A 21,066-nucleotide genomic window follows, 5' to 3' on the forward strand; every position below is an offset into this window, starting at 1 on the left:
TATGTTTATAATAAGTTCAAATTCAACATGCAAATGCGTATGCTAAGAGGAAACATTGTAGGTCATTTTGGGTCATTACCATTCAACATGTGATTTTTCTCAACTTCTAAAATGTATAACTCCTTCATGCCAAATCAAAATAAGGTCAAATTTGTGACCAAATTGAATAGTTTTGAAAGAGATAAAACTTCAATGAAGGAACTTTTTCCATTTAAAGTCCATAGCAAAAGTTATTCAAGGTGGAAGAAGTGAACATTTGGCTTGGTACTTAGAAAATTTTCAAATATGTTTGATTTTCCAAACTTCCACCTTAAAATTCATCATGATCCAAGCTTCAAATGGAAACGTGTTTAACATGAAAGTTTTTCCCCTTGATCTCACCTTTCCAAAAAGTCTATGATCACCTCATTTGGCCAAAGAATGAAGGACTTGCGCATGGGTTATTTTCAAAGGACCAATTGGATGGATTTCACCTACACATTTCAAATTTAAATGCATGGCCACATGACATGATTTCAGCATGATACACAAGCATTTTTGGATCTGAATACATCACTTGATGGGCCTATCACACGTCATACAAGCATGCAATGAAAATTTCTAAATTTGGAAAATTTTGGAAATGTGTGGAAATGAATCACATTGGCTATAAATACAACCCTCATGGCTCAGAATTGAGGACCTCATGCCCAAGCTTTGAACCTGCAATCCAAACCCTCACCATTAAAGGATAATCTTGAAGGTTTTCATTTGAAAATCGAGCTTTAAATCTCATTCTCTTTTGAGATTGAAACTCCAAGAGTCAAATCCTCTCTTTGATCTTAATCACCCCCTACAAGCTTCCGAAGCCAAGCCAAGCACAATTGAGATCAAGATCAAGCAAGGTTGAAGCTCATTCGAAGGTAATTTTTCAGAATTTTCATCTCTTCGATTCTTCCTCAATTCTTCACAATTCTTTATGATTTTTGGTTGGCTGAAGTCCTACCAATGTTGGCAACAAGATTGAGTTGCTTTGAGGTCAAATCAAAGCAACTCAGTTCATGATCCTCAAAATTCTAATCCCTGAATATTTTTACATACTTGGAATTGAAGCTAATTGAGGCCAGATTCGAGCTCCTGAGCATTTTTTCTTTAAATCCATGTCCTTGTTTTTTATTTTGGTGGTGGTTGGTGGTGGACCAGTCCGGTGAAGTCCACCGGAGAAGACAACTGGAGCCCTAGCTCTGGTGGTGTGGTGGCATGCTCATATCCATCAAATCTTCTCCCCATCTTCTAATCCTGACCTTCGCTTCTGATTATCATGCGTGTACACCCATTGACTGTGCAACATGATGGAGCGCGCGTTTTGGCTATAAGATCTATCATCTCAATTAATGAGGGAGATCTGATGGCCCTTGTTTTTTTTTGTATTTTCTAATTTTTCATTTAATTGCTTTATTTTGTTTAATTCATAATAATTTCATTTTTAATCCAAAAAACATGGGACTTTCACCAAAAATCTTTAAATATTTATCTCTTTCATTTTTTGAATTAAAATTATTTTTTGGATTAATTTTGATATTTGTCATGAATTAAATGTTTTTGTGCATATTTTTAATTGTTTAAAAATACTTATGACTTTTCAAAAATGATAATTTTTTTTGTCAAAGGTCCTTTGACCTTGTTTGACCTAGGATAAATCTCTTGGCCATTTATTTGGTGTTTTGAAGAGGTTTTAGGTTTTGACCAAACTAATTTATATTTTAATGCATTTTTAAATTGATTTTTAATTGATTAATTGTGTAAAAAAATTATGTTGAACCATTTTTATGGTCTTGTGATGTTTGACTATTTGTTTGGGTCTTGGTCAAGGTGAATTTAACTTTTGTTGGATTAAAATCATTGGATTTATGAGATCGATGAAATATACATTTCATTTCCCAAAATGAATGAATGATTTTAATTTGATAAAATTCCTCCCATGACCAATTTGTGTTTCTTTCATTCCCCTTCCCCTTCATCTTCATCCCTATTCTTCCCCATTTCCTTTCATTAACCAATGAAATCTTAAATGTCCTAAGGCTAATTAGTTCATTAATGACCTTGTGTCAGATGAACCAATACAAGTATGGATGAGATAGACTCATCCCCCTTGATCTTTTCTTTTAGTGTGTGATATGTTTTAGAAGTTTGGTTCATTATGCCAAATCTCTAACATGCATCCAACACCTAAATTTTTATTGCCCGGTCTCAGATAGTTGTGACTTCTACATAAGTCCAATTATGATTGCTTAACATAAAGCTAAATTTGACCCTAAATGCATAGAATTCTAGTAAGTGAAATTGTAAGTCTCCCATCCTTCATGGTATTGTGTGGAAACTTGGCCTTTTTTTACTTCCTATGAAAGATGTCTTGGTTCAAGGATCCATGCTTGTGAATGGATGGTTGAGTGTTCTCCAAAGAATGACTTAATCAATTAAAAAAGCAAAACACTACTAACATTCAATTAATCTTGACTAACATTTGACTAACTCTTATTAATATTGCTTTACTTTCAAGTCATTTACTTTATGCAATTTAATTTTTAGTCATTTATCATTCATTACCATTTACATTTCATTTAACTTGTTTATGTTTATGCCATTTTCACTTTGCTCATTTGAGCCATATCTTGTGATTGTATATATTTTGTTTGTGTATTTTGTTTTTGTTTGTGGTCTTAGGACCTTAAACACCTAATAAACAACAAAAACCCTAAAAATGTTTGGTGGACTCTTGATCTTGATTTGAACTTCTGGACTTAGAAGTAGGCAACATTCCATGTGCAAAAAGGACTTGGCCAATGCCGACATTCTGAAATCAAGTTATTATGAACTGAGCCTTCGTCTGATGCAAGTCTTGGGATGTGTTTGAGTTCATCTGCTACTTTGTCTTGGTGCAAACTGTTATTTTAATCTTGTGTCTAATGCTTTATTCTGAGTTGATAAAGGAATATTTCATCTGATACATGAGAAGACAAAGAAGACTGCTAGCTATGGGATTTTCTTGCTTGGATGTGGCTATCTTTATTTGATGCCTTGATCTTCATGATGTCTGATATTTCTAATTGCCTGATTGTTTATTGCTTAATTCAAAGTCCAAAGGGAAAGTTGGGTTTTCTATAAGACATACTTGTCTGTTGGATTGCATCCCATTGGTCAGATCTTTTCAACTCTTAACTTTTAATTTTATGCTTAAGATTAGTCTCTTCATCTCCTCCCACTTCTTAAATTTCAAAATCTCTCCCCCCTTTTAAAAACTTTCTTTACTTGTGATTTCAAACTTAGACCTTATTTCAAATAGAAACTTTGGCCTTATGCCATTGAATTTTTGAACTTCTTTTTCTTAAATCAAACTTGTTGTTGATTCTTAGTGTTGGCAGCAATTTTGGTAAAACAAAGAGTTTTCACAAGATGTTATGTGTGATGTCTTAACATGAGATATCCTATGTACCTGCTGGAGTTCAAGAACATGTTCATGCAGGATTGTTTCAGAATGTCATACACAAGGTCATGGCATCTGATATATGTACCCGCTGGAGCTTAAATGAAAGACATGTTCATGCAGGATTGTTTCAAGATGTCATACACAAGGTCATGGCATCTGATATGCTTGTACCTGTTGGAAGTTATAAAAGGAATTATGGAATTATGCAGGATTTTTCCAGGATGTCAGACCCGATGTCATGACATCCTGTACACAGAACATTAAGTGTGAATGTCTGGTGTTTTGTGATTGCACAATTAATGGCAATCTATGTATGATTGAAGATCTAATTTGCAGGCGCATTCAATCATGGATTACAACCTGATTTACTTATTTTCCAAAGAGATCTAACCAATTGTCATAAGAAGATTTGATTGGAAAATAGATTTAGGGTTTTCAAGATGTCCAAGCCCAGCTGAAAGCTTCTATAAAAAGGGACTTAGAAAACCTGTTTTATAACACAACCAATACTGAGCGAAATATAGAGAGAGAGAGCTAGGGTTTGTGTTTGTTTAGTCGTAAGACTTGTAAGCCATTTAAGTCATCTTTTGATGATTGAATTGGACTGATTTGTGGTTTTAATTTGTCACTCTAAAGTTGTTAAGCAAGAGTGTGTGTCTACTTGATCAAAGTTGTGAAGCAAGATCAAATGTGTGTCTTCTTGATCAAAGTTGTGAAGCAAGATCAAGAGTGTGTCTTCTTGATTGAAACTGTGAAGTAAAATCAAGAGTGTGTTATTGAAAAGTGTTTTCTTTTCTCAAGGGATTGTTGTTTAAGATCACAGGTGTGATTGTAGGGAAGTGAGTGGGTTCTCATATCTAAGAGTGCTTAGGTAGAAAATGCACGGGTAGAGATTAGGTGAGAAAGAGTGTAACTTGTTGAAGTGTACGGAGAGTCTTTGAACTGATTCTATTTTAGTGAATTTCCTTCCTAGCTTGGTAGCCCTCAGATGTAGGTGAGTTGGACCGAACTGGGTTAACAATTTCTTGTGTATCTGTTGGATTACCTTTCTATATCTTTCTTCTGTTAGTGTAACTCAGATATTAGTGTCGTGACATTACATTCGACATCTCATATCTGATACCAGAATTTCAATTGGTATCAGAGCAGGCATCCTGCTCTGGTTCTGGGTGAGATCTAGGGACAATACTTTCTGGTACAATGGAGAGAGATGGAGGATCTGTTCACAGGCCACCAATATTGGATGGTTCTAACTATGACTATTGGAAACATCGAATGGTAGCCTTTCTAAAATCTCTTGATAACAAGGCTTGGAAGGCTGTGTTAACAGTCTGGGTGCATCCTGTAATTACTAAAGATGGAGAAGCCACTACTGAGAAGAAGCCTGAAGAACAATGGTCCAAGGAGGAGGATGACTTAGCCCTTGGGAACTCCAAAGCATTGAATGCCATCTTCAATGGTGTTGACAAGAATATTTTCAGGTTGGTAAACAACTGTGAAGTGGCTAAAGATGCTTGGAACATCCTCAAGACCACTCATGAAGGCATATCTAGAGTAAAGATGTCTAGACTACAGCTGCTCACCTCCAAGTTTGAAAATTTGAGGATGAAAGAAGATGAGAATATCCATGAATTTCATATGAGTATCCTTGAATTAGTTAATGCCTCAGGAGCCCTGGGAGAAAAGATGTTAGATGAAAAATTGGTAAGAAAAATACTCAGGTCTCTACCTAACAGATTTGCTATGAAAGTGACTGCCATAGAAGAATCTCAAGACATTTCCAACATGAGAGTTGATGAGATGGTTGGTTCTCTCCAAACCTTTGAAATGGGATTGAATGATGGTTCTGAAAAGAAAACCAAAAGCATTGCCTTCATATCAAACACAGAAGAGGAAAATAGTCAGGATGATGATGAAGATTTGGCCAATGAAGTTGCAATGCTGGGGAGATAACTCAACAGATTGTTAAAAAAGATGGATGTAAGATCCAAGGCAAATGTCAAGAACATCTCATCTGACTTCAGCAATGGAAGAAGAGCAAGGTCAGATGAAAAGCCCAAAGAAGGAAAAGAAGTAAAGTGCTATGAATGTGATGGGTATGGACACATTAGAACTGAATGTGGAACCTATCTCAAGAAGCAGAAGATGAGTCTTGCTGCCACCTGGTCTGATGAGAGTGATACAGAGGAGGTTCCAAATCTGGTGACTGCATTGACAGGAAAATGAGGTTTTGATGAAGACTCAAGTGATGAAGAAGTGACCTTTGAAGAGTTGGCCTATACCTACAGAAAGTTGTGCCACAAAAGTGTAGAGCTGTGTAAACAGGTTGAAAACCAGAAGAAGGGGATAACTCAACTTGAGAATGAGAAGGTAGAACAATTGGAAACCATCTCCAAATTAAAAACAGAAGCAGTGGCTCTGAAGGTCAAGCTAGATGAAAGTCAACAAGTTGAAAAAGCCAGAAGATAGTACAACTGGAGAATGAAAAGGCTGAACATGTGGAAACCATCTCCAAGTTAAAAACATAAGCTTTGTTCTGGAACTCAAAACTAGAAGAGATGACCAAGTATGTAAGGATGTTAAATAATGGATCTGACTCCTTAGACAAGATTCTCCAAACTGGACTAATTGCAGGAGACAAATATGGAATAGGATATAATAAATCCAAGGCTGATAACAGTTACACTAGTTACAAACCTCAAGCCAAACCTAAATGCAGCAATAGTAAGAATAGTCCTGAGATGTCACAACATCAGAGGAGAAGACATCAGAAAGGGAAACACCAAAGATGGAGATGCCATTACTGTGGGAAATTTGGTCACCTAAAGCCCTTCTGCTATAAGCTATATGGTTACCATATCCCTGTTCATCAACAAACTTACTATCAACAACACAGGCCTATCAACAATAAGCAATGGGTTCCTAAGACTAATGTTGCAAGTCTAATAGCTCACATTCCTTTTAGAATCTTAGCCAAAGAAGAGTGGTATCTTGATAGTGGATGTTCTAGACACATGACTGGAAACATAGACCTGATAACTGATCTTCACCCTCATATCATAAGCCATGTAACCTTTGGTGATGGAGCAAAGGGTGAAATAAAGGGGATAGGCAAGCTTGATTGTCCTGGAGTTCCTAAACTTGACAATATTCTGCTGGTTAAGGGCTTGACTGCAAATCTAATAATCATCAGTCAACTATGTGATCAAGGCCTGAATGTCAACTTCACTGAAACTGATTGTCTGATTAGTAACAAAGACAATGAAGTGATTATGAAAGGAATCAGGACCAAAGACAATTGTTACATGTGGATCTCTCACTACGCCAAATAAGGGAAAAGAGGGCGCTTTTTTTGGCCTATAACAGCGCTTTAAAGCGCCCTCTAATCTGGCGCTGGCATAGGTAAAGACAGCGCTTTGTTTTCCTGGAGAAAGCGCTGTCTAAAGTGGCCACATTATAGTGCGCTTTCAGAAAAAAGCGCCCTCTGGAGTGGTCCATAAAGGGACACCTTAGAGGGCGCTCTCAGGATAAAGCGCCCTCTAAAGTTGTCAATGTAAAGTGTTTAGAGGGCGCTTTCAGGAAAAAGCGCCCTCTAAAGTTGTCAATGTAAAGTGTTTAGAGGGCGCTTTCAGGAAAAAGCGCCCTCTAAAGTTATCAATGTAAAGTGTTTAGAGGGCGCTTTCAGGAAAAAGCGCCCTCTAAAGTTGTCAATGTAAAGTGTTTAGAGGGCGCTTTCTGGACAAAGCGCCCTCTAAAGTGTTAGTTATTTTAAAAAAAATTGTTTGAAAAACAGTGGATATTTAATTGGTAACCTGTTCGCATGCTGCAAAAGTGTAAAATTCATATTGATTTCATCCTTTAATCCAATGTTATACACCATTAATCCATTGATATATACAACATGAATCCATTTATATACAACATTAATCCTCCATATATACAACATTAATATATGATTCTTTGATCAACAATATACAACAACATATTCATGATTTAGTAAAATTACAACAACAATATACAACATATATACAACAACAACATACAACAACAATATTCCATACATATATGTACAACAATATACAACCTAGCTATATGATTCTTTGATCAACAATGAATTGACACAATTCATCCTTAATTTCATCCAAATTTGCTCTTGAGTAAGTTTTGTATTCCTCAAAGTACTACAATTAAGAGAATAAAACATATTCATGATTTAGTAACAAATTAGATGAAATATTCGATAATATTAAAATAAACCCTAAGTTATTATTCCATACCATTTTTGGGATGTCTATACGATTCAACGCAATGATGTCTCTCATAAATCTCAATACAAAAAATCCGCAATCGACCGAATTATTTTGCTGAGGACACTACACAGAAAAACAAACAATATATATATAGTTAATTTCTTACAAACACTATTATAAGCAAAAAAACAAACACTATTATAAGCAAAAATAAGATACTTAATATATACCTGAACTCTGATCCAGGTAATGTCCTTCCTATTGCGGTATTTCTTTTTCAATCTAAATTTTATTATTGCCCTAACAAAATAAAAACGTATATTGAGATCAATCTGACAGACATAATTAAATATACAAATACACACGAATATTTAGGGGAATTTCACTTACGCGTCAACCGTCTTCTTCATATTCGGATATTTACTCCAATCACCCGATAAAGAATCGAGATAATACACTATTAGTCTCGAAAGATCCATAGCAACCAACACCCAGTGACCACTGTAAAATAAAACAAAAATTTAGATGAATGAAAATTTTCTACGTAAAAGATATACATAGATTAGAATGAAATTATTAGAAAGAAAATCTAACCCGTTGCCAGAATTAAACGGTAAAAAATACAAACTGGGTGTAGTATTATCGCCGGCCGCCATGAATATATCGACTAGATCATTCTTTACGGATGTTGGATTATTCGTTATTAACGTTGCATTGATACGGGAAGCAGCAATAAAATTGAAACGGTTACACAATTCAGTTCCCCGCATCAATGTTACATACATATACCTTAAATAGAAACATAATAAACATTAGACTACTCATTGAAATGTGTAAATAAATTGTTCAACTAAGTAAATTATAGATTGATCGGAGTACCATATGTATGTATGAATGACAGCGATGCCCAATTCGTCGTGTTCAAAAAGTTGTTGGAAGTCCTCCTTTCCAATTATTTCGAAATGAGCAGCTCCGAAAACACCTTCATCAAAATTTATAGTACGAATGGCCCCATGCATAATATCGGACTCCTCCACCATTTTCTCAAGACGCATCATAATTTGAGATTTTGTCCCGGACGTCGTTGGAATATCCTTAGCAGCGCTTTTCAACTCTCGACCGGGAACCTAAAAATTCATATAAAATAAATCATGACTTTTTGTGATGCAACAGAATCGTTGCGTATATAATTCAATGGGTATATATATTTGTACCTCTTTTTGAGATGCAACCGACTCGATGCGTCTTGAAATCCCTTTACCAACTTTATGTGTGGGTCTTGTAGGAGTCTAACATTACCATATAATTGATTAAATATCACAATTGTAGCTTAATTGAAATGTGAATACTAAATATTCATAATCATTTAGAACATATATACCTCGGCATCAGGGAAAATTAGATCTGACGGCCAACCAACAAAGGATCCGACTGCATCTCGCATCAACGTTGTCTCTGAAACAACGTCAGGTAATGGTAGAACGGCGTCCGTATCTAATACGAGGTCAACCGAAACTTTCATAAATCCCACCGGGAGGGGATTATGGTGAAGTAATTCACCCGAAGTATTGTGCACTTTTCCCTTGCCAACCATGCGATAAGTTGGTGACGATAGATACAACTGACAAGGTGAAATGCCCTAAACCAATAATAAATGTTATTGTTAACTTGTATATGTGTCAAGTAAAAAAGTGTTATTTTAATTTCATAATAACATATATAATTACCTCGGGAAATTTCGGTTGATAATTGATACTAGCTCGGTCACTAGTATCTTTTGCCTCGGAGGCGCACCTTTCCTCTCTATACCTTGCATTCTCGATTTGCAGTTGGAGTACTTGTGCCCTTAACTCCGCCAAGGTCTCCATCACCTCTTTGTTGGTAGGATTTTTTGTTTTTGGTTTTTTATAAAATGACGACGGAGTCACACCAAAACCCTTACCCCTCACACGACCGGAATACTCAGGAACATTTAGTACTCGACTAAGTACGCTCCTGCAATCCTGGACCTCGGTTGAAGGTACGGTTTGGGATAAAGTCTCCTGAAATATTATTAGAGGAGATTAAAATTGAATTATATGTCTAACAAAATTTTCGATATAATTAAAGAAATAATGTTACATATACTTACACATTCGTCATAAACATTTTGGACCGCTTCAACGACAGCCCCATCCTTCCCAACCCGAGCAGCCTTCCATAATACGTGCTCCGGAAGAGATGTTGCGTCACTTTTCTCCTCGGCTAGCTACACATTGAATTAGATTAACATATTGTGACAATGTATAAGCTCATAGCATTTGAATATACTCACAATTCTTTGTTGTAACCGTGCATAACCCGTACGCCCTTTTTTGTACGGATACGCGGGTTTTGATGCCCTTTTCCTATTTTTGTCGCTTACTTCCTGGATAAAAAAGTTTAAGGCATATTAGAACCAAGTAACTTAACAATTGTATAATACCATAATTAATAGACATTACATGGAATTTTTCGTTTCTTCGTTTGGCGACAAAGTTATCCCATTCATCGGCTGAAATAATCTCGGCATACTTCATTGGCCGTTCTCCTTCAACAAATTTTCCTTCCTCATCCTTGAGAAATTTGTTGCACAAAAAGGATCGAAATCCTCGGAGTCTTTTTCCGGCCAATTGAATACAATATTTTTGCCGGCTTTCATCGATGTGAAAGGATCTCTAAAAAACATACAAATGGAGTGTGTTATTATAAAGTCATATTGTAACAATATATGGTTAACAAATAGTCAACAAAAAAAACTTATAACAATATATGGTAAGTACCTGTATCTCCGACCATATTTTTTCCTTGCCAACCTTCAAGTCCGGACTTCTCCAATTATCACATGTAATCGGAATATGTTGTCGAACAAGGAAACCAATGTAACTTGCCAACATTGAACCGTTAGGCTCAATTAGTTGGTCTTCAGCACTCCAATGCACTTCAAATTTTACACCCTTGTCTCTTGCACGAATGATTGACTTCATAACGGTCAATCCTCGTTTGATTTCTTTTTCAACATTATTACGTGATTCATTCGCGACATGGGTATCGTCTTGGTTAGCCATTTTATCTGTAATATAGAAATGATTCAATAAGACCCAAGTAAGACAATGATTCAATACGTCAACACATTCATATACCTTCCATTTCTCATGCAAAAGACCTACTGCATGCAAAAGACCAATGCAAACTCACACACACCTACTACATGCAAAAGACCAATGCAAACTTATGGTGTTTGGAACATGAACAAACTTGCATCCATAATCATCAAACTTCCAAGCACAAGCTCAAACACACTTCAAATGATATCAGTTTTCAATCAGAAATAAAAAACTCAGTTTGCCCTAAACAACATTAATCAACATAATGCACAAAATATAAAACTAAGTTTAGAAAATGCCCTAATCAAACACATGAAGAAAGTGAACGGTAAAGATGGAGAAGAGAAATACCTTCAAGGTGACGGTAACGATGGAGAAGAAAGTGAACAGTGACGGTGGACGTGAACGTGAACGCAGCAGCAGAAAAAGGCGACGGCGACGACGACGGTGAGGGAGGGAGAACGAACGGAGGACGAGAGTAATCGCAGTAGACGGTGGACGCAGTAGAGAGAAAACCCAGTTACGTAAACGAAATAGCTTGTAGAAAGGGAAAATAAAGAGACATGCAGTATATGTTATAATTTTAATGTTTACTAAAGGGGACCTTAGAGGGCGCTTTTGTAAAAAAAGCACCCTCTAAAGGGGGCCTAAGAGGGCGCTTCTGAAAGCGCTCTCTAAGGCTTTCCAAAAGCGCCTTCTAAACTGGAAATGTACATGGACTTAGAGAGCGCTTTTTTAAAAGCGCCCTCTAAGGGTAACCTTAGAGGGCGCATTCACTAAAGCGCCCTCTATTGTTGTCCCTTCATTTCCTCATTACTTTTTTTTGACTTCACTTTAGAGGGCGCTTTTTTACAAAAGCGCCCTCTAAAGGGGGCCTAAGAGGGCGCTTCTGAAAGCGCTCTCTAAGGCTTTCCAAAAGCGCCTTATAAACTGGAAATGTACATGGACATAGAGAGCGCTTTTTCAAAAGCGCCCTCTAAGGTTACCCTTAGAGGGCGCTTTCAATAAAGCGTCCTCTATTGGTGTCCTTCCATTTCCTCATTATTTTTTCGCTTCACTTTAGAGTGCGCTTTGTTACAAAAGCGCCCTCTAAAGTGCGCTGTCTATTCCAATAGTATGCTCCTTATTTTTGCTCTTCACTTTAGAGTGCGCTTTTGTAATAAAGCGCCCTCTAAGGGGCGCTGTCTATTCCAGTTTTTGGCGTAGTGTCTCAATTGGATCATTCCTCAAAGTGTACCTATGACAAAAAGGAAGGGATGAAGATAAGTACAGCTGCTAGAAGAACCCTCAAGAGTAATGAAAGCCAAGTCTGTGGGAAATGTCAAACAAGGATGTCACACCAGAAGCTCAGACTTAACCTCACTCTCAAGGGAGAAAAGGTCATGATGGCCCAAATGGCTGAGAGGTTAGATCAAATAGGTGGACATGTGACTAGTTATATGCAGTCTGATATTGGAGAGAGCTTTGTTGGAACTGGGCCACAAGGGGATATGTGTGCCAAGAACAATGTGGAGAGGATTGAGATGAAGAGTGAAAAGACTCCTGATCCTACACATTTGAAAGATAAAAATGATGTTGATGATGAAAGTATATCAAATGAAAGCAGCTGTTCTCGACTAGGTTGGATGAAACTACTGATAATTGCATACAATGTCACACACGATGTCATGACATTGTACTATGACAACCTGTATGTTGCAACTATGTCCAAAAATCATATTCAACACAGTTGGACCAAATACATTATTTGCTGTCATCACTCAATTAGAAAATATATGGAAAACAAATTCATAGTTCTAAAGCATGAAATGCAACTAACTGACAAGGCTGCAAGGGATTTGGTTGATATCCAACTTGAATATGTAAGAGGGAAATTAGGGACTTGGATTCTTGAGAAAATATGGCAATTAATATGGAGTGGAGAAGGTAACAAAAATATTGTCTGCCCAATTAAAAGAAAGAGCTACATTAATAATGAATCATTCCCTAGTATTGGAAATAGTATTTATTCCATTTGCACGCTCTACCTGAACACAACTCCTTCCATCTTCATCAAACTACTCAGAGAACCTCTTCTAGGGCAAATAAATTTCCTTCAAAAGTTCAACAACATGTCTCAACATCCATCATCATCTAGCTCAAAACCCTTTCATCATACAAGAACTCCCTCCATGGAGTTTCTAGATGAAGATTTGATGGACGTGACTCCTCTGTGTATGATACCAGGTGACGTCCCAGGCCCCTCTTCCATGGCTGGAACTAAGCAAGGTAACATTCCTGAAAAATCTCCTGATAAAGAGGACATGCACTTTACTGATCATACCATAAGAAACCTAGTTACTAGGATTATGAATGAAGAACATGGAGTCAAGGATATTTTTACACCCCTGTCCAGAAAGGACCCCTCTCCTGAGGTGGAAACCCAAGCTGAGAAAGATGATGACTCATCTAAGACAGAAAAGGAAGTAGCTGCTGAGGGATTATGTTCTCTTGGGAAAAATTTACCTAGCAAGAAACCAGCTAGCATGTCTCCTGATACTGCTGAGGATAGTATTGATTTGGAGGAAGAAAGTTCAGAGGAAGAGGATGACACTTTGGTTCACCATGTGAAACCAAGTGCTGCTAGGAAATTGAAGACTGGGAAAGGAAAAACCGTGGCTGAAATGATGACATCCAGAACTAGGAAGAAGACTACTGGTGTATGACCCTCCAAATCTTGGAGCGAGGTTGAGGTTAAGAAGAGGAAAGAAAGTAAGAGTTCTAACTCTGATGAGGATGTCGAAGACGATGTTCCAGACATCTCCCCTGCAAAAAGGCAGGTTGTTAAGAAGTGTCCAGGCAAAGCTGCAGCTGTACACTTAGACAACATCTCTTTTCACTTAGAAGACGGTGCTGCAAAATGGAAGTTTATCATTCAGAGGAGGGTAGCGGTTGAGAGAGAGCTGGGAAAAGAGGTTGTTGAAATAAAGGAAGTCATGGATTTAATCAAGAATGCTGGATTGATGAAGACTGTGGTTTCTCTGCCCCAATGCTATGAGGGGTTGGTAAAAGAATTTGTTGTAAATATCCCTGAGGAGATTTCTGAAAGGAGCAACAGGGAATTTTGCAAAGTTTTTGTAAGAGGTAGGTGTGTGAGATTTTCACCAACCATCATCAACAAGTTCCTAGGGAGAGGAACTGATGGAGGAATAGATCTAGAGACTACAGACAATGAGGTTTGTAGGATCATTACAGCTGACCAAGTTAAGGAATGGCCTAGTATGAATCACCTATCAGCTAGCAAGCTAGCTGTCAAATATGCCATCTTGCACAAGATTGGTTCAGCTAATTGGGTGCCTACTAATCATATCTCTACCATCTTCATTAGTCTTGGAAGAGTCATTCATGCAATTGGAACCAGGATTAACTATGATTTTGGAAAGTTTATGTTTGACCAAATTATCAGACATGCCTCCACAAATGTTGTGAAGCTGCCCATTGCCTTCCCATCCATTATTTGTGGTATTATCTTGAGTCAACAACCAGACATACTCAATGAAAATGACATTCCAAGCAGAAGAAAGCCTCCATTGTCCATTCATTATAAGTTGTTTGAGGGAAGTCATGTCAATGATGTTGTCATGACATCTGCCAGAAAAGAGCTTGCATCTCAAGGGAGTTTAATTGATCAGTTGAAGGAAATCTGCAAAGAACTGGAGAATGGTATTAGGGTTGCCAAAGCAAGAAAAGAGGCCTTGGAGGCTCTTATTTGTGGCCTAGAGAAGGAAGAGGTGGAGAAGGCTGGTGAGACCAAAGACTCAGATGCAAATACTTCAAGTGAGAGATCAAATGCTCAATCCAGTGGCAGCTCTGAAGGTGAAGGTGATACTTCTTCCTCTGATTGATGGTTCCCCCCTGTGTGTTAAAGACTGAAGATTGTGTGAAGTGTGCTGTGAAGATTATGGTGGATGATATTTTGGAAGCTATTCTGGTGCTGCTGTTTAGATGCTGCAGTTTTATTGTTTCTTTGAAAAAGTGTATTTTGTGGCAATCCTCATTGATGCCTGTTTGTAATATTTTGGGCTCTTAATGAGTTCCTTGGATTTGTTCATTATCCCAGCTATCACAGCTGTGTATGATGATGGTTTGTACTGCCTAACTTTTATGTTTTAACATTTTTAATGTTATAACATCTGATCTGGCATTCTCTGCTAGGCTAATTGACATTTATTTTGTCTAATTGGTCACCTTTGGTCAATTTTGACTAAAAAGGGGGAGAAATGTTGATGTGGAAGCAGTTGTGGAGATGTATGTAGCTGAACTGAAAGGACAATTATTATTGAAGGAAGTGCACAGGTGTTAAAACAGAATGTTGTTCTGTTTACAGATGTCAAAGAGGATGTCTGATATGGTGCACATGTGTTGATGTTGAAGCAGATGTCAGAATGACATTCTGGCTGGTACAGGTGTTGTGGCTACAGTAGCTGTTATGTTCATGGAATATGTTTGATGTATGCACAGATTTAGGGGGAGATGGAGTACCCTTGTGCATTTGTGTGTCTTACTAGTTGCATCCATAACTAGTAATTCTGTTTTTGTTGCACAGATTTAGGGGAGGAAAAGTACCCTTGTGCATGTGTGTATTACTAGTAACTAGCTAGTAATTGTGTTGCTTCTGCTGCTGTTTAAACTACTGTTATGTTGTTTAACTGCTGATAGTTTACCTTGTGAACAAAAAGGACAGATATATGTTTTATCCAAAATTTGCCAAAGGGGGAGTTTGTTGATTCTTAGTGTTGGCAACAATTTTGGTAAAACAAAGAGTGTTCACAAGATGTTATGTGTGATGTCTTAACATGAGATATCCTATGTACCTGTCGGAGTTCAAGAACATGTTCATGCAGGATTGTTTCAGAATGCCATACACAAGGTCATGGCATCTGATATATGTACCTGCTGGAGCTTAAATGAAAGACATGTTCATGCAGGATTGGTTCAAGATGTCATACACAAGGTCATGGCATCTGATATGGTTGTACCTGCTGGAAGTTATAAAAGGAATTTGGAATTATGCAGGATTTTTCTAGGATGTCAGACCCGATGTCATGACATCCTGTACACAGAACATTCAGTGTGAATGTCTGGTGTTTTGTGATTGCATAATTAATGGCAATCTATGTATGATTGAAGATCTGATTTGCAGGCGTATTCAATCATGGATTACAACCTGATTTACTTATTTTCCAAAGAGATCTAACCAACTGTCATAAGAAGATTTGATTGGAAAATAGATTTAGGGTTTTCAAGATGTCCAAGCCCAGCTGAAAGCTTCTATAAAAAGGGACTTAGAAAACCTGTTTTATAACACAACCAATACTGAGCGAAATATAGAGAAAGAGCTAAGGTTTGTGTCTGTTTAGTCGTAAGACTTGTAAGTCATTCAAGTCATCTTTTGATGATTGAATTGGACTGATTTATGGTTGTAATTTGTCACTCTAAAGCTGTTAAGCAAGAGTGTGTGTCTACTTGATCAAAGTTGTGAAGCAAGATCAAGTGTGTGTCTTCTTGATCAAAGTTGTGAAGCAAGATCAAGAGTGTGTCTTCTTGATTGAAACTGTGAAGTAAAATCAAGAGTGTGTTATTGAAAAGTGTTTTCTTTTCTCAAGGGATTGTTGTTTAAGATCACAGGTGTGATTGTAGGGAAGTGAGTGAGTTCTCATATCTAAGAGTGCTTAGGTAGAAATTGCACGGGTAGAGATTAGGTGAGAAAGACTGTAACTTGTTGAAGTGTACGGAGAGTCTTTGAACTGATTCTATTTTAGTGAATTTCCTTCCTGGCTTGGTAACCCCCAGATGTAGGTGAGTTGGACCGAACTGGGTTAACAATTGCTTGTGTATCTGTTGCATTACCTTTCTATATCTTTCTTCTGTTAGTGTAACTCAGATATTAGTGTCGTGACATTACATTCGACATCTCATATCTGATACCAGAATTTCACTTGTAAATAAATCTAATTATATTGAATTAAAATTTCAAAAGACAAAAATAACTAACAACCCCATTCAAACCTTTGGCCCCTTTGTGCCCTTCTCAGTTAAATTTTTGTTAAAATCAATTCATCAACTTTGAAATTTTTACCACGGACTACGAGGTTTTGATCCCTTATTTTGATTTTGGTATGTAGGCACAAGTCCGAAGGTCTTGTCAAACACAAAAATATAATCAATGAATTCTTCTCTCATCCCCAAACTCTATTTTTCTCAAACATCTTTTATATCAAAAAACACTTATACACATAAAAAAGGACTCCTTAGGAGTACCTATGACACTTTGGGTGCTAACACCTTCCCTCTGTGTAACCAACCCCCTTACCTGTAATCTCTGGCATTTTATTAGTTTTGATTTGAAAACTTCTTATCTTTGGGTTTTGTTCGTACTTTTCCCCTTTCCCTTGGAAATAATAAAAGCGCGGTGGCGACTCTAGTTTTATCAATGTCAATTTTATCTATAGCTTGATGGTCATGAATTTACCGTTACACTCTCTGCTACAAGCGTCACTCTATTGTTGCATATAAAATAACATTCATACACCGATTACATTGAGGACATTCCAACTTCACCCTCTAATGGATATATTTCTTCCTATATAAAGAGGTCTTTGAAGATTGGAAAAGAAGAAGAACTAAACATATATCAATGCATACGCTCAAAGAACACACGTGAAGGAGAAAAATAAAAGAAGTGTTTCTCACACTCATACACTTAGAATATTTTCTTTTAATGTATTTGTTAAGTGTAAAATTTGATTTAAACTTGTGTATCCGCTTTTTGAAGTATCTTGTAAACACAATCAACTTTATTAACAACTGTTAATTTCCTTGAGAGACTAAGTGTAGTCAGAATTCTGAAGAAGTCACTGACAGTTAGTCTTTTAGTGGTTTCCTTGAGAGATTAGGGTATAATTAGAATTTCTACAGAAGTATTTGACTTTGTCTTTAAGTTTGTTGTAATCAGTTTGATTGTTGGTTTAAGTCCTTATTGAGAAGGAAAAATCACTCAGACGGCTGGACTGGACGTAGCTTTGTTAATAGTGAACCGGGATAAAAATACTCATGTTCTTATCTTTGTCATTCTCTTTATTGTTTAATATAGTTGGTTGCAAAAGGTTTTAAATCCAGAACTCAATTCAAACTTCCATTTATTGAGTTTCTTGCACCTTCAGTAACATCTCTATTATTATTATTATTATTATTATTATTATTATTATTATTATTATTATTATTATTATTATTATTATGGGATTAATTACTATGCACTATCAGTGTAAAAAGATTTACACTGTCGATTTATCACCATCACCCGTTTGCATTACTTTATAGGTTTTTAAAATAAAAGTCAAACTTATTTTAATATCCAACGTATAGGATTAACTGACGATGTAAAATCATTTTACACTGTTAGTGTATTTCAATTAAATCCTATTATTATTATTATTATTATTATTATTATTATTATTATTATTATTATTATTATTATTATTATTATTAACAACATTATACATAATATATAAATCAATGGTATTATGATTAGAATCTAAGATGTAGAGATTTTAATATTTGTTCCATAACAAAGCAAGCCCTTTTTTTCCACCCGAGCTATTGTTATGATTAACACTATGAATGTTGGTTAGGGTATCAATATTCAGAGTATACTTATAAACATGATCATTAGCAAATTTTTAGTTTCAATAGAAAAAGGATTTCATGAAAGTTATAGAACATCACTACTATTCTAAAATATGATCTTCATATTTTTGGGGCTGCTAATCTTTCCCTTAGTTTCATTCTTATTTGAGGGATTTCTCTCTCTCTCTCTCTCTCTCTCTCTCTCTCTCTCTCTCTCTCTCTCTCTCTCTCTCTCTCTCTATATATATATATATATATATATATATATATATATATATATATATATATATATATATATATATATATATATATATATATATATATATATATATATATATATATATATATATATATATATATATATATATATATATATATATATATATATATATATATATATATATATAAGCTTTTGTAAACTTCATGGCATCCAAAGGTGTTATTCCATTCAACTCTTGAAGGACAAGTCACGAGTTTCTGAAAATCTAAGGAAGCTCATTTAGAATCTGATTGTAGTTTTTCTTTATTTCCATGGATATATTGAACATAATGGGCTCGAGTTCTTAAAATGTTAGGTTTAACAGGTTGCTCCATATATTGGCTAAGGATGTTTGAATTGACCCTATATGGATATCCTACGTTTTTAACACTTAAAGTATCGACTTCGACTACGCATCAAAAGGTTGTTACTTTAAATATTATGAACATGTTTGGAAGAGAGAGTGATCCTAATCTTGTGGATCTGTTCTCGAGACTCCTCCAAACCATTCTTGCTCTCAACTCTATTCACAGCTTAATCGAACCAACAAGTCAATATAACCAATATGTTGAAGCTTTTGGCTTAAGCTTTTTAGACACTTAGTAATGTCAATGTAGCTTAACTATCATTTTGTTTACTTTTCACTTAGCTAAAACTCTTAGGCTAATATTATCCCACTTTGAGATCATAAAACGCATTTGGAGGTATCTTAATGGAACCTTCCATCACAGTCTTTGGTATCCTAAAGGTAGTTCTTGTAACTTAGTAGGTTTTTATGGTTCTGATTTTGCGGGGTGCAAGTCATAGTGGAAAAAGCACTAGTGGAACCTTCACTTATTTGAAAGTTGTTTAGTTTATTGGAATAGTAAGAAGTAACATAACGTTGCTCTTTCTGTTGGTGTAAGCCCTAGAGGCCAATACTTTTGGTACTTGTATCGAATTATTTATTAATAATAAAAGGCATTTTTCTTTATTATGTTTGTTTAATAAAGTCCCTGGAATAGATAGTCCATTTAATGTATCAAGTATGACTTAATCATGAGATCACATTAAACATAAGGACACTATTCTTAAAGTGTCCGTAGTCAAGCTTTATTATGAAATGGGATAACATTAAAGCATGGAGACTATTATGTTTGTAGACTGATGATCACGTCTCATGGATCATGGATAAAGAGTTATCAAGTCTTAAACATAGGTATGAATATTAAGAGTAATATTCATACTGGATTGACCCGCTATGAGAATACTATATAGAAAGTTATGCAAAGTGTCATAAGTTATTCTCATGGTGATAATAGTGTATACCACTCTTCGACCTGAAACCACTATGGATCCTAGATGTAGAGTCGAGTGCGTTATTGCTGATCCAACGTTGTCCGTAACTGGATAACCATAAAGGCAGTTGATAGGTACTCCACGAAGCATGCTGAGGGACATGAGTGTCCTAGATGGAATTTGCCAATCCTGCTTAACAGGATAAATGTCTATGGGCCCAATATTGAACTGGACAAGGGTGACATGGTCTATACCTTGTGTTCAATATAGACATAAGGGCAAAGGGGTAATTATACACATAATTATTATCACAGGAGGTTTTGTCAGATCACATGACATTTTCGTGACTTGGGTAGCAGTGATGTGTTGCTAGATACCGCTCACTGTTTATTATGTTAAATGCATGATTTAATATAATTGCCAACGCCGCGAAAACCTATAGGGTCACACACAAAGGACGGATTGATGAGAGATAGAATAATTAAGGAACATCGTAAGGTACGGTGTACTTAAGAAGAATACGAAATATGGTAAAGTACCAAATACTTAAGTGATTTTGGCATATTCTGAGATATGGGCCAAAATGCACTTAAGTGGGCTTTTTGGCTTGAAGCCCACACAAGTGGTTCTATAAATAGAACCCCTTGGGTAGAAGCATTCACACTCCAGACAACACAACTGAAGAGTTGGAATTTCGTATCTCTCTCTCTCACTCAAAGCCTTCACTCACAAACAGCTAGCACTGCGATTGAAGGAATCCGTTCGTGTGGACTGAGTAGAGACGTTGTCATCGTTCAACGTTCGTGATCGCCCCGTGGATCTGTATCAAAGGTTGATCATTGTCAGAGATCTGCACCAAAGGTTTGAATCTCCACAAGAGGTAACGATTCTATCACTGATCATGCTCATTCGTAAGGATCATTAAAGGAGAAATTTTTATATTCCGCTGCGCCTTGGATGGCAATTCTCCTTCACTTTCTACCGCCGAGGCTGAATATGTAGCCGCTGATAGTTGTTGTGCAC

This window comes from Lathyrus oleraceus, chromosome 3, assembly GCF_024323335.1.
Source record: "Lathyrus oleraceus cultivar Zhongwan6 chromosome 3, CAAS_Psat_ZW6_1.0, whole genome shotgun sequence".
In the NCBI taxonomy this organism is placed as follows: Eukaryota; Viridiplantae; Streptophyta; class Magnoliopsida; order Fabales; family Fabaceae; genus Lathyrus; species Lathyrus oleraceus.